This window comes from Falco biarmicus, chromosome 6 (genome assembly GCF_023638135.1).
Source record: "Falco biarmicus isolate bFalBia1 chromosome 6, bFalBia1.pri, whole genome shotgun sequence".
NCBI classification, from domain to species: domain Eukaryota; kingdom Metazoa; phylum Chordata; class Aves; order Falconiformes; family Falconidae; genus Falco; species Falco biarmicus.
This window is the reverse complement of record NC_079293.1, coordinates 81066163-81079652: the sequence shown is the minus strand read 5'-3', so window position 1 is coordinate 81079652 and position 13490 is coordinate 81066163. Positions and strand designations below refer to the sequence as shown.

Sequence of the window (13490 nt, the reverse complement as noted above, 5' to 3'; positions counted from 1 at the left end):
TTAAAATGTTGTGTATTTCAACTCCAAACACTGGTCAGCAGAGCAATGCTATGTCATAGGCCTACAGAATAAGCTGTGATGTGATTGTTTCCTCTCATTCTGTTCTTTCAAACAGAATGCCTTAAAAACAAGAACTGGGAGATGCAGGGTAGAATGGGAACTCAGATTCAGTTGAAACAATTTGAAAAGTAACTAAAGGGTTCAATAGCAACTTAACAAAGATCCATGCTTGAGGAAGACATCTCCCTGGAGTTCTTGACAGTATGGCATCTACATTCTCCTGCATTTTGGAAGGAATTTAGAACGAGCTCAGAGGGAAAACAATTCAGAGAAAAGCCATGAGAATGATTATGGGAAATGAAAAACAGATCATAGCAAAAAAAATCCGAGTGTGCTCTATTTCCTTTATAAAAGAACTGATTGAGGAGTAACAGACACTCCGTGTGTACCAGCACTAAGCACACAGCATGAATGAACTTGTCAGTAGAGTGGACAAAAGTATAACAAGATACGTTAACTGAAAGGCAGACAGTTCAAACTAGGAATAAGGCACACATTTTTGAACAGTGAAAGTAATTGAAACAATTTACCAAGGACTTCAGTGAATTTTCCATCAATGAGAATAAATATAGAATGACTGGAAATTTTTCTAGAAGACACCTAGTTGAAACAAAAATTAATTCATGGAAGTTCAATGGCATGTCATATAGAGGAGGTCAGACTAGATTATCACAAATGGGCCTTTAGAGCTTTAAAGTCTAAGAATTTATGGGAGATTGAAAAGATATTAACAAGTTTTCTTCCAGTAGAATGTCCTTAGCAAAGATCAATCTCTCTGTCTATCAATGGATTTTCCATACTTCCCATCACTGTCCTAAGTCTTTCCCCAAAAAATTAGATTAGTGTAGTGAGATCAATAGTGATTTCATACTGTCTTCTCTTTTTCAGCCTGCCTCAGTTATTGAAAAAACTGTCTAGTCTAAATATATACAATCTTTTATTCCATTTAAGAAACAGTCCACCCAATTACATCTCATTGAAGCATTTTAAGATAAAAGTTTTAATAAACATAGTAAACCTGCCAACGAAGAAAAGCCAAAATTTTAAAAGTTCTTAAAAAAATAAGCTCAGAAACTTTTTCTGTCAAGAGCTAAGTATTGTTACAAAATAAGTTTGTTTACAGTTTCTAATTTCAAGTGCAAAAGTTCTGGTTGAACCATGTGGAAAATAATCTTGACATTCTTTAATAGCTCTGCTGATTTCCTTTCATCTTTCAAATACCCCAGACTTGTCATGTGCTAAAAACAAGCCTGGAAAACATCAGTCACAGAAATGCTTGTCAAATTAATAGCAACTAAAAAAAAAAAAAAAAAAAAGGAAAGAGGAGTGGTCATATTAAAAACTGAACTCGGTGATAATTATAATGGAATTTTGGTGCATATTATCAGTTTGCCTGACTTAAGATGCAGACGTTAAGAGAGCTGTCAGCAGAAGTTGCCTGGAAGATGTGCTGAAGCAGCCTGTCTTTTGATGCCTAGGCTGTCTTTTCGCCCTGGCTGACTTCATCCACATGCCTCATCATGCCGATTTACTCCAGTCCAGTCCTTTCCCCTCCCTCCTCAGCAGAGCTGGATGTTGCAACCTATTTACAGTGAGGAGATTCCCTTACTGGGTGAACTTTCTGTTACCTGGCAGGAGAAATTCCTTGGGAATTAATGCAGTCTCAGTATCTGTGAAACAGCTAAGGGATTAGAGACGTCTTTTCAGGTCACTGAACGTTTCTGATAAAGAGCACAGCAGCACTGTGCCGGAAGTGCAGAAGAGTACTGATCCTGTAAAAGACTATGGGAAATTTTTTGCAAGTAGAAACTGAACATCCGTGTTAGATATTGGCTGTTATTGCCCCAGTCCCGGTGAAAACTGGTATGTGTGATGGCTGCAAATTTCACAGGCTTTATGCAAGTCAGCTCACACTGCTGCAAAGTGGTTGTGTGTTATCCAGCGTGACAATGCGTAGAGAATTCATACTGGGAGTATCCGCGGTATGGTGAGATCAGCAGGGTGCAAAAGAAATTCACCTTTGTCCTTCTTCTCTCTGCCTATTTTATGTCCATTGAAAGACCCTCGGGTGGAACCAGTGCTAGAAATATATGGAGCCAGACACACTCTTGTCTCACCACCACTAGAAGGAAGCCACTTGGTGGCTTTCCAAGAGCTCCTTAGCAGAGGAGAAGCTACAGATGTCTTGCTCTACCATAGTCTTACTCTTGGAGAGATGCCCACTGCCAGGACACTCAGGTTCTGCTTTCTGTTACGTTCAACTAGGGTGAACCTAGCTTACTGTTTGAAGTGCTTTTTTTTTTTTTTTTTTTTTGGGGGGGGGGGGGGGGAGGGGGGCAGCGGGAAGGCCTGTTGCAAGTGAAATAGTTGGGGAATTAGTGAAATAGTGTGGACTTAAAAGAATGGCTTCTTTCCACAGTGAATGGAAACCAGAATGGCTGTGAATCTCATTTCAGCATCTAGCAGAAAAACTGTCAGCCTGGTTATAGTAAAGATGATAATATTATGTTGTTTAATCTTATCTGGATATGTCCCCTTCAGTGGTTTCCTGCTGGTAAACCACAGAGAAGAGAGGCAGTAGTAAGTAAACGAGAGGAAGTGAGATGAAATACAGTATGCTCCTTTGGTTAATAGGGGATTCATGTGAAGGATATTGCTAATTAAAACCAATACTATTTTCCTCCATCTGGACTTTCAAAACCAGTGTCAGAGAATACAGAGGATGTTTTGTTTCGCTGAATTGCTTGTAGTTTAGGGAAGCCACTTGGATGAAATATTAGTATTGCGGTAAACTGTGCTTGTGCTTTAAGAGCAACATGCGAAATAGGCACTTTACAGATTGTGAGTACATGGTTTCACCAGCATAACGTCCAAATGAAAGGGCAGCTTGGGGTTAGAAGAGCAAAATCCACCCTCAGCCTACTCTGAGGTACAACAAACACTCGGGGTTGCTGGAATAACAGCTCTTGTGTCCCCAGGCTACGCGTGAGTGGCTCCAGGGCTGCTGGATCTACAGAAGCATGAAGTCTGGGATTTGCCTGCAGTGCTGACCTTTGCACCAGCCCGTGGATGGCACCGTGATTCACAGGGAGTGTGTGAAGCCAGAGGCTGCCTCCCTGCTACTGCTCATAGCTTTCCTCTGGTTTGACCAGAGGGAGCTGAGGTTGCTCCAAAGACCTGGCCAGAATTCCCTTATAGAGCATCTCATCTCATTAAGTGCATCAGGAAAAAGTGAGCAACGTCAGCAAAAGGTTTGTGAGTGAGATGAATTCTTTACGCATTGGTGAGATCTTGTGCTCAGTGCTTGCTTGCTTCACCTGGATTCTAGGCTTGTGCCCAAGGCTGAAAGGAAACAAACCTAAACTTTCTTCAGCTTGCCTATTCATGAGTGCCTTGTGTCAGCGAAACATGCCTCATCATGTGGCTACCGGATGTTTTCTCCACCTCCTGCACCATTTCCAAGGATCCCACTCTGACCCACTTCCCCAACAACGAATGGAAAAGTTCACTTTTGTTGTTAGCGTTGTCTTTACATCACTGGAAACAAATAAGTCTGTAGGCGATGTTGGAACAGTTCCCTGCCTATTAATAATGTCTGAAGACTGGCCTCAAATGTGGCTGAGCTGGGTACTTTGAAATTAAATATGAACAGGAGAAGTGAAGAAAAGATACTGCAAGAAGAAGTTGGCATCCCTTTTAGTGAGAGCTGTCCGAGCCGGTGGCCTGTGGGATGTCTACCGTCTGCTTTTTGCTGAACTGTTATAATGCCTTCTGGGTCCATGTTGTCAAAGGCTGGACTGTCCTGCTCTAAGTGACTTATCCCAAAATCTGTGGCAAGCCAGCCTCCTTCGCTAGACAACTCAAGTGAAATACATGCATCTTGGAAGATTAGAAGCTGAAGGGAAAATCTGTCTCCTCCTTTCTCCCCACCCTTTTCAATTACATGTTTATGTTTATCAGTTTTTAGTTTGGGCAAGGGATTCCTCTTACCCTGTTTGCTCCTGTGCTCTTGAGGCCTGAACAGCACTTTATTATTGCAAGAAGTTCCTGTTTACCTCTTTTCACCTGTGTTCTGGTTTCTGGCCCTTGTTCTTTTCTTGTTGACTCCCTGAGGGTACACAGATGGTAGCCTGGAAGCCGAAAGGAATGATACTGGAGGAGTGAGAGAGTGAGAGGGGAAAAAAAAGTAAGAAGGAAAGAAAAACAGTGATCACAGCAAGCCTCCAGACCCTCCTACCAGCAAAACCCTAATACATATCAGTGTGCTGGATCTTGTCAAGATGCAGGTAATGTGTAATTTTGGGAATGCAACCTAAACAACATTTAGCTTGCTGGCTGTAAATGCTTAGACCTGTTAAGTAGGGTATCACAGTTCCATCACAAAGTACATTTTGTCAGCTGAGAAATGCTTTTTTATTCACAGGCGGTGCCGTAGTTGGGCTGCTCTTTAATGGCGAAGGTCAGCCTCAAGAGGCACCATGCAGCAGAATGCCCAAGCATTTCTTGTGTCCAGATGAAGCCCTTTTACTCAGGGTGTGGGCGCAGGGTGAGGGGGTGAGTTTACCTGCTGTGCCCGAAGGAGTTCAGCTCACCTCTGCAGTCTGGTAGGGACTGACCAGCAGTTTTTCAGAGGGTAAGGAAATGCTGTGACTTTTGGACAACTTCAGTCAGGTGTTTTTAAGCACAGTGTTCTTTGGGATAGCAGGTGAAACCGCGAAATATTCTTGGAGAAAGCTGATTGGCGTCCAAAGAGCTTTATAAAACGAGTCTTCGGAAGAAAACCCAGTCGGTAAATGCGAATACTGTTCTTGGCATATAGCGTATCACAGCTCTGTTACCTATTGGCGTAGCACAACATCAGCTCCCTCCCACGAAGGGCAGCCGAGCTCATGAAAGAACGTGGCGTCAGCGGCGGAGCGGGCGCAGAACGACGCCCCGGTGCGGGGGCAGGTTACCCCCGGCAGCGGCACGTCCCGCAGAGCGCGGCCCCGGTGCGGAGCCGAGCGGCAGCAGCGGCGCAACTGCCAGAGGCCACCTAGCGGCGGCGGCGGCACTCACGGGCCCGGCCGACCCGCAGCGGAGCCCGGCCATGCCGTGCCGTGCCCTGCCGTGCCATGCCGTGCTATGCCGTGCCGTGCCCTGCCATGCCGTGCCGTGCTGTGCTATGCTATGCCGTGCTGCGCCCTGCCCTGCCCTGCCATGCCCTGCCATGCCGTGCCCTGCCGTGCCGTGCCCTGCCGTGCCGTGCCCTGCCGTGCCGTGCCGTGCCGTGCCCAGCCCTGCCCTAGGGTACCCGGCAAAGCCGCCGTGCGCGGGGGAAAGCTCTGCAGCGAGCTGTGTGGCAGGGCTTGGCAGAAAGCAGGCGGCTGGTGCGGCTGCGCCTGGGCAGCTGGCCTGGAAGGGGCACTGCCGAAAACACACCCGTCAGGGGTGTCTATGGCACAGTGTGGTATTAATGCACACTTCTCCTGGGAGGGACATTGACCAGGCCCAGAGAGACATTGTCAAACCTGAGCAGAAGGATGAAAATATATAACACGATGTAGAGAGGGTGAGGATTAGCTGAGAAGGTCGAGAAAGAGAAATCAGGAAGGACTGGGGAGGACTCTTGCTGAAGAAGATCCCAAGAGAGTCTGGAGAACAACTGTTGTCATCCAGTTTTCCTTCGGGGCAAGAGATGCAGTGTACAATGTGAATGACAGCAAGGAGAGAAAATTCGGCTATTGCTGCAAGGACCCCGAACCCCAGAAAGGCAACTTGTCCTTGGAGTGAAAGGGACGCATTGAAACAAGCAGCCAGAGCACCCCAGTAACGAGACCTTGGCCAGCACAGTAGACCAGAGGCAAGTACTGCCTCTCGGGTACTCTGTGCGGACTTCCACCTCTCCTGATTCCTTCTCTCTTCATTGACATTTTCTGTGCTGGTTTTTAAAGGAATGAACCTTCCAGGAAGGACACTGTCTATAATGTGATTGAAGTGGAAAATACACTGTTCCTTTCACTTGCAGTGTTTTGTTTTGTTGAGCTTTTTTCTTTTTCTTTTTTTTTTTTTTTTTTTTCTGAGGCTCTTTGTCAGGACAATGATAATATTATTCCTGTGGTGGCGCTTCAGTACAGAGGCAGCCTGCTGCCTAACTGGACTAGTGATTCTGGGGAGAAATGACAACTTCCACTAAAGCCTTCTGCTCTGTTACCAGCAAAGGGTAGGCAGTGAGGAGAAGTTTACAAGGCAGCAGAATACTTGTAAATGTCAACATGCAGCCTGCTCGCCAGAGCTGAGCAAACTGGTACAACCAGAAAGTTACATACCCACGAGAGGTGGGCGCGGGCGGAGGGGAAAGCAAGCAGGAGAGGACTGGAAAAACATTAAAGAATCCTGCGTTGTTTCTGTAGGGTTCTGTAGGAGTAGACTTTATTCCAACAATGTTGCAGGCCTCATAATTTGGGGCAGCAGATGGGAGCAGCCACATCAGTCCTGATAACATCTTCTATTTTGCAACCTGTATGTAGAAGCGGGCCCTACGATTGCAGATACGGCCCCTTGCAGAACTGGCCCGCAGAGTAGAAATAGGGAAATTCAAATTCCCAAACCAGACTTTGGTTTGCTTACCAGAACGTGTGGAGGAAATGCGAATAGCTAGCCACGGCTTATTTGGCAGGCAAACTAAACATGTTCAGGGTTGTACAACACAGAGGGAAAGCGCTGCTACTCGTGAGCATGTGCGGTGTAAGAGCGGTGTACAGGAGGCAGAGCACACGGGGCGGTTCCGAGGACTCCACTGCCATGTGTTTCTTCGCGATAGGCATCTCGGGGTGAAGGCTATAGGTGAGAACAGGCGCTGCGGGATGCGAACGAGGCTAAAGGCTGGGCCACGGGCGGCTCCCGCTGCAAGCCCGGAGGGTCTGGGACGGGCTGTGGCTGAGGCAATGCCGAGCCTGGCAGGGGGCACGGAGGCCCAGCCGCCCCGCTGCTCGCACGGCAGCCGCTCCCGCGGGGCGCAGGAGCCCAGGGCGGCCGGCGCCGGGCCCGCGGGCCACAGCGGCGGTTTGCGGTGCCGGCAGCGGGGCGGGGGCGGCCGGGCGGCGGGCCGGGGCTCGGAGGGCCGGGCGGCGTTGTCCAGGGTCTTGAAAACGAAGACGAGGGCCCGTGCGGGGCAGGGCCCGGGACGCCGCGCCGCTCGCCCCGGCGCTCCGCTGCGGTCCGGCCGGGCGCGGCAGCGGCTGGGGGGCCCAGTCCGGTTGCGGGACCGGGGCGGCAGCCCGCGCTCACCGGCTCGGTGCCGGGTAGGGCCCTGCCCGGGTGACCCGAGCTCTGCCGCCCCTTCACCCCACCTGTTGCTCGCTTCCCGCCGCACACCGGCAGCCTGGCCGCGGTGATCCCCTCCCGCCACCCCCGCCGCGGCGGGTGAATGTGTGTGTGTATGCGAGGGGGGGGCAGCGGGCACGCCGCGGGGCGGGACCCGGTGTTTTGGTTGCGCGACAGCGCCAGTGGCCAATGCGGAGTTCGCATTCCCCCGGGGCCGAGCCGGTGAGGCCAATGGGAGGCGGGGCCGGCAGGAGGGGCGGGGTTGCGGGCGGGCGAGGGAAGGCGAGAGCGTGTGTGTGTGTCGGTGCTGCGCCCGCCCCTCCCTCCGCCTCCTCTCCCCGTCCGGCGGCTGAGGCGCACTCCGGACCCAGCGCCGGGCAGAGCGCGAGGCACCGGGCGAGCGGGCGGAAGGGGGTGGCGGGGGGACGAGAGGAGGAGGAGGAGGAGGAGGAGCGGCGTGCGCGGCAGCCCGCCCGCGAGACCCCAGCGGACACCCCCCGGTTCCATTAACGGCTCCGGCGCCCCGCGGGCGGCGTGTCCCCAGGGAGGGGGGAGAGGAGCGCGGGGAGGGGGTCTCCGCTGGAGCCTGTGCGTGCGCGGGGGGGACATGGGGGTCCCGCGGCGGGAGCAGCCGGAGCGCGGGCAGCGGCAGCACCAGGTAAGGACCGGCGCCTGCCACCGGGTCCGTGCCCCGCGGCGGGGGGACACGGCGGGCGGGCGGGGTGCGCGGGGGCAGCGCGGGCGTGCGAGCGCTCCCCCCCCCCGCGGGAGGGGTTCGGGAGCAGTTTGGGGAGGGGGGTGCCGTGGGGAGAGACCTCTCCCCTCAGGTGCCGTGGAGAGTGGGCCTCGGCTTCCCCGGGCGCGGCGGGAGGGCGGAGGGGCGGGCTGGGGGAGCGCTGGGAGCCCCCGTCCCCAGCAGCACCCCGTCCACCCCCCGGCCGCCACAGCGTCCCCGCCGCGGCGGAGCCTTGTGGCTCGCTCCCGCACGTCGTCTTTATAAATAGCGCTGTGATCTGCGACATCGCTAACAGGCGCGGGGGCGGCGGGCGTCTCAGTGCCCGCCAGTCCCCTGCGCGGGGGGGGGGGGCCTCAGTGCCCGCCGGTCCCTTGCGCGGGGGGGGGGGGGCGCTCAGTGCCCGCCGGTCCCCTGCGCGGGGGGGGGGCTCAGTGCCCGCCGGTCCCCTGCGCGGGGGGGGGGGAGCTCAGTGCCCGCCGGTCCCTTGCGCAGGGGGGGGAGCTCAGTGCCCGCCGGTCCCTTGCGCAGGGGGGGGAGCTCAGTGCCCGCCGGTCCCTTGCGCGGGGGGGGGGGGGGGGGGGCTCTGTGCCCGCCTCCTGGCCTCCGGCCCCGCGCCCGCCTGCGGGGCAGCGGCGACTGCGGGGGAAGTTTGCTGGGGTCGGAGACCGCCGCGGTGCCGCCGCTTGTCAGAGCGGGGACGGTGCAGCGGGCATCGCCGAGCGTTTGGGCTAGCGGAGGGAAAGGCTCCTTAGCCCGTGCTTTCCTTCAGTGATTTTAACGCTTTTCACTAATTTATTGCATGCGAGGCGCAACCTGTATCCTATTGCACTCTTTGTTATCTTGTAACGCCCCGATACGCCTTCTGTGGACCGTTCTCCAAACTTAATTATTTCATTCGTTAAATGATAGCCGGTTGAGAGGAACTTGGCTTTGGATTTTCTGTTCCTGGCCGGGTGCCCGTCGCGGGGCTCGGCAGCGCGATGCGGGGAGCGCACGGGCCGCGCAGGCTTCACAAAGGCAACTCTGAAGTTGACAAATCTCCGATACGGCTGTTGACCTTCGCCGAGCAGGTCGGCGGGCTGGCTTGGCACATGGCGGTGGGTTATTTTAACGCGTTAGTAGTTTTGAGTGTTTGCTTTCAGCCTGGCTTTTCTAGAGGAATCGAGTTTTATTTTTTTTATGATGCAGAAGACATGCAAAGTTACAGAGAATTGCACATGTAAATTCTCCCGAGCTCTTTTGTGCGCAGTTTTCACTTCTAAAAGTTAACACTAGATGGCTTTCTCATATCAGATATCCAGCAGAGGAGGAAAGCGTCTAATCTGTCTCTGCAGCCTACGATTTCTGTATTTGTGTCTTTTTTTTTTTTTTTTCTTCGCATGAATAGTAAACTACCTTCTTGATCAGTTCTGCACTGATTAGACAAGAGCAGAATTTGAGGTTTGCTTACTAGCTGACATAATTCATTGTTTTGATCAGCTCATCTTGCTGCTTATAGACATTTTATGTATCTACTAGCAATATCTAAAGGAAGCTTGTTTAATTGGAAGGTAGCTCTGCAAAATATTTGGGTTGCTTTAAACGAAGGCAGCTGGATAAGGAGGGATGTTTGAAAATGTGGAAAAACCCAAATAATTAAGTCTCGGTTGTTACTTAGTTTGATGGACTTACTTTAAAAAGGACCGTAGTGCATGAATATTGTTTGTTCAGCCATTTCCCCCTCAGGCTCCATACCTAACCATCTCAGACTGAAGCATTTTGGAGTTGGGTTCAGAAACATAGTGCATCTCAGCCTGCTAGATTAATAAGGCCTTGGCATTCCTATATCCATTTCTTGTGCTTTTCCAAGACTGTGCCTGTTGTCAGTGGAATGCGTTACTTGCCCCCTGTTTTTGCTTCTTTGGTAGAAGCTCTCAAATACTTAAATCTTAAATTTAATCTTCAAAACATCATTTATTATTAATGCAAACATGTTTAAATCATCAAGAGCTCTAATGCGTTATGGATATTTAAACATCACTTAGGCTCCACAACAGTTGATTTATAATTTATGTATCATTCATACAAAGCTAGATTTCAGAGAGGTCTCTGAATGTATTGTCTTGGTTATGCATGCCCAGTGGGTTACCTTACCAGGTCATGCAGCGCTTAGATGTAACAGGAAGGAATACTTACTTGTAAGGATGCCAGACTGTTTCACTAATCGTATTGGGTAAATTAAAGATCGTGTCATTCATAGATGCCGAGGCTATAATGTGAAACCTAGAACTAAACAAAACCGTGGTTTTTTGTAGTTGGTATTTACTTACTGTGCGAATCAGTGATTTTAAAGGTGTCTGTTCCATTTTCCTGAAAGGAAGACAGTATGGTCTTTTTTCATAGACATTTACTGACATACCATTACTCAAGTGCATTGTGAAAGACTCTTGCAAATGAAGAGTCAAATGAGGAACTAAGCAAAGCAGTGGTCAAACAGGCAAAACCATCCCTTTCTTTTGCTGTTTGACCTTTACAAGTGAACTGAGACAGTTCGTTTTTTCACTTTCAGCTTCATATTGAACATAGTAGTCAGGCATTGCACCCAAGCCTTTTATGTGCAGATCAGCAGTTCAAACTGCAGGAGAAAGTAAATATTTTATCCTTGCTTTGGCTGGAATTAAGGTTATATTTAGGTGGTTGGACATTAAAATATTTTTGGTAGGTTTGTACCTTTTACTGATGAGTGATCTACTTTGCTAATATTGAGTGAGAAATTCTATGTTATTATAAAAATCTAAGTTTACAGATTGTGGAAAGAGGGTGGGGCACCGGGTTATCTAGTTTCTCATATTAGTCATCCAAGATTACCAACAGTAGCTGTATTGACAGTTTGAAATGAAATAATGGTTTAATGAATGCTTTTTTCCTCTTTCCGTGCAAATTTTGCTTTGCAATTTAAAATGCATTGCAATTTTAGAATTTTTGAGCAAGCTGGGTTGTGAATCAGTGGAGTTGGCTGTTTATGTATTGCAATGTTGCAATTTTTTGGTATGCTAAGTAGAATAATTTATATGCAATTCTTTAAAAGATTATCTCTTGCAAAGTTAAGATAGACTTCAGTTTGTCTGTTTTTAAGGGACTTTTCATTCTATTATAAATCTGAACAGTTCAGGAAATTTAGGGTGAGGGTGCCCCTCTCGGTCTTTTTCTACACTGTTTTTTCTACCTGAATTATTTTAAGGAAATCCTTTGAGGACTGTTTCCCAAATCCAAGAATCCAATAAGAAGAATTCATGAGGACTCTTTATGATGTATAGCTCTGACTATAGAATTTGTATTTAGCAGATTGAAGCGTGTGTTTCACATTTATTTTTTTTTTAAATACTAGTTTTTCACATAGATTGCATTAAGAATAACATTAATTCCTCATGACATTCAGTGCTGATGCCATATGACTGGTTAGATTTTTAAGAATTGCAGGGCTTCACATGAGTGTCTTACTGTTTTTAGTTTATTGTGAAAGGGCGAACATAATGTTAAACATCTGATTTATCCTGACAGAAGTAAATGAGAGAGACCCTGCCTTCCTTTGTAGTAAAGCACTGACCCCAGATTTAAAGCTATTTTCAGGCATAATTGAATGAACTGAAGATTGAGAAGGATTATTATAATTGGTGATACTCTTCTGGTTTTTACCTAAAGACAGTACAGCAGTAGGCAGAAATGTCATTGTGATTATTATGCACCATAGTTCTTCCTGGAAGATATGTAGACTCTTGTTTGGATCATGAAAGTGTAATTACATGAGCAGTTAGCTACTCGTGATTTATAAGTGGATTCTTCTGGTCTTCTGGAATTTCTTAAATAGTGATTAGTTCACGCATAATTAAAGGTTTTGTTTAAAAAATGTCTCAAATCCTTATGGATATAATCTTCTGAACACATATTAAGTGTAAGCAGCTGCTGTCCCATCTTTTTGGATCTGCAAGCAAACAGCTTTATTGGATCTCATGCTTGTAAAACATTTTAAGAATAGTAGATGTTTGAAATGAAGTAGGCTTTTGTTTTAGTTGCTGTTAGCTGGTGAGTCTGTGTTCCTTAGGAAAATGACCTGTACTAACTTTTTTAAAAAAAAAAAAAAAAAAAAAGCTGAGAGTTATAATGTTGAAAGATACCTTAGCTGTTTTGGAAGTGAGGGAATCTAGGAGGAGGATGGAGGAAAGATAGTAAATTTTCCTGTAGTAGCTAAGAGGCTGGAAGGTGGCAGTAGTTGAAGTTGGCGTGACTTCCCCTCCCCCTCAGCAGCTGAAATAAAATTCTGAGCACAGGACTTGGAGTTTTGCCATTGACTTTAAATCTTTTCTTATATAATGTCTTCATTTGTTGTCCTGAATCCTGCAAAGTGACATACCCAGCTCTGCAGATATTTGTATAATCCTCCTGTATTATTTGCCATTTCTTCCTTCCTCCCCCTCTCCCTTTACTGCCCAAATTTTCACTGGCACAGTGGCTGTGGATTGTGATAATTCCAGCCTGCTACCTCATCTTTTAGGCTTTTCAATCGTAGGTATTTCACAGTATGACTTTTCAGATTTAAGTTATATGAAGATAATTTGATGGGATTTATGTTAGAGGACACATAACAGAGATACAAAGCTCTCATGCAGCTCAGCAATTTGCCCTTCCATTTCCCTTTTGGTTCACCAACCTTTATTTTAAACATGATTCAATCTGTGATGAAATTATAGAACTCTTGTACAGATTAAATAAACAACAGATTATGGTACTTTATAATATGTATTTATAAGGAAAGGTACTCTGAGAACACTAGTTCTTCTAGGGCAGGTTTATTCAAGTGGAATAAAATGTTTTGTTGCTTGGTGTTTTTTTTTTTATAAACCTAGTATATGCTTTTGAACACCTTAATAAAATTTTTCTGCCTTTTTTTTTTGTTGTTGTGTGTTTTTGGTTTTGGCGCTTGTTTGTTCCATATATATGAGATGGAAAGGAGATTCTGGGCCACCTGGTATTTCATGTGGGATTTTTACATCCACTTCAGTCAAACCAGATAAATTGTGAAATTATTTGAGAACAAAATGGCAATTAAGGTGAGTAAGGACTGAGCAAAGCTTTTTATAGGTGTTATTTGCTGTTTTTTTCCTTTCACGTGGGGGAGTAAAAAGAAATCCTGCAATTAATGCATAGTTAGCAAAATTGTCACTGCAAAAGCAGTTCGGTCTCCTTTATTTTATGGAGAAGGCATTTGTGAAAGAGAGGAAATGTCACTCTGGTTTTTTTTGGTTGGTTTGCCCCCCCCCCCCCGTTTGCTTAGGTTGTGGGGTTTTGGATTTTTTTTTTTTTTCCAACTGTGAGTTAAAGTTATTTAATCACACTCTTCTTCTCTGGTTGT

The 13490-nt window shown here is 47.7% G+C and overlaps 1 protein-coding gene across 8 annotated transcripts in view; it reads left to right on the top strand.

Annotated features, from left to right (window-relative positions):
- Nucleotides 1-7760: 7760 nt before the first annotated feature.
- The window catches only part of SIPA1L2 (signal induced proliferation associated 1 like 2), a 151891-nt gene continuing 146161 nt past the window's right edge, over nucleotides 7761-13490 (top strand). For 4 of the 8 annotated variants that reach the window (XM_056343725.1, XM_056343723.1, XM_056343728.1 and 1 more), the window contains exon 1: nucleotides 7762-8023. The gene's annotated coding sequence lies outside the window, so the exon portion shown is untranslated. Of the gene's footprint in view, nucleotides 8024-13490 lie in introns of all 8 variants that reach the window. The other 4 variants (XM_056343722.1, XM_056343721.1, XM_056343726.1 and 1 more) reach the window with 3 other exon arrangements.